Source organism: Myotis davidii, unplaced genomic scaffold (assembly GCF_000327345.1).
Source record: "Myotis davidii unplaced genomic scaffold, ASM32734v1 scaffold827, whole genome shotgun sequence".
Taxonomy (NCBI): Eukaryota; Metazoa; Chordata; class Mammalia; order Chiroptera; family Vespertilionidae; genus Myotis; species Myotis davidii.
The window spans coordinates 1757245-1757641 of record NW_006297815.1 but is presented as its reverse complement, the minus strand read 5'-3'; the positions used below and the strand labels follow the sequence as shown (position 1 = coordinate 1757641).

At 64.7% G+C, this 397-nt stretch overlaps 1 protein-coding gene across 4 annotated transcripts in view; it reads right to left on the bottom strand.

Moving 5' to 3' along the window:
* The window catches only part of PLTP (phospholipid transfer protein), a 10442-nt gene extending 10045 nt beyond the window's left edge, over positions 1–397 (bottom strand). Inside the window, exon 1 of one of the 4 annotated variants that reach the window (XM_015570380.1) lies at positions 289–397. The gene's annotated coding sequence lies outside the window, so the exon portion shown is untranslated. The remainder of the gene's footprint in view (positions 1–288) is intronic. The other 3 variants (XM_006773543.2, XM_006773544.2, XM_006773542.2) reach the window with 3 other exon arrangements.

The following is a 397-nucleotide window of genomic DNA, read 5'->3' as shown; positions in this document are numbered from 1 at the left end:
CTTGGTTCCCTCGTGCAACCGCTCCGTGACGAATTTGGACCTTCCGGGGAACAGTCCCGCGTCTCCCCAACAACCTCTCCTTTTCTTTAGCGGAGGGCAGGCACGGCTAGCACGTTACCATGGGAACGGCTGCACGCGCATTCTTGGGGGTAGCTTGCAGTCTCCATGACCCCGAGCCTGGGGGTTGGGGGGGAGGGGCGGAGGGGTCTGCCAGCTCCCCTGGGTCCTAAGTCCCTTTGCCTGGTAACCCCCATCTCAGCGCCCTCCTTCATGGGGTCTCCTCCCTACCTGGGTTCAGTAGACCGCGCTGCTCGGCGAAGGTCTGGGGGTGAAGGGGGACGCACCCCAACTCACTGCTGTGGAGCTGGGACGTGAGGGTCGGCGCGGTCACGTGGGG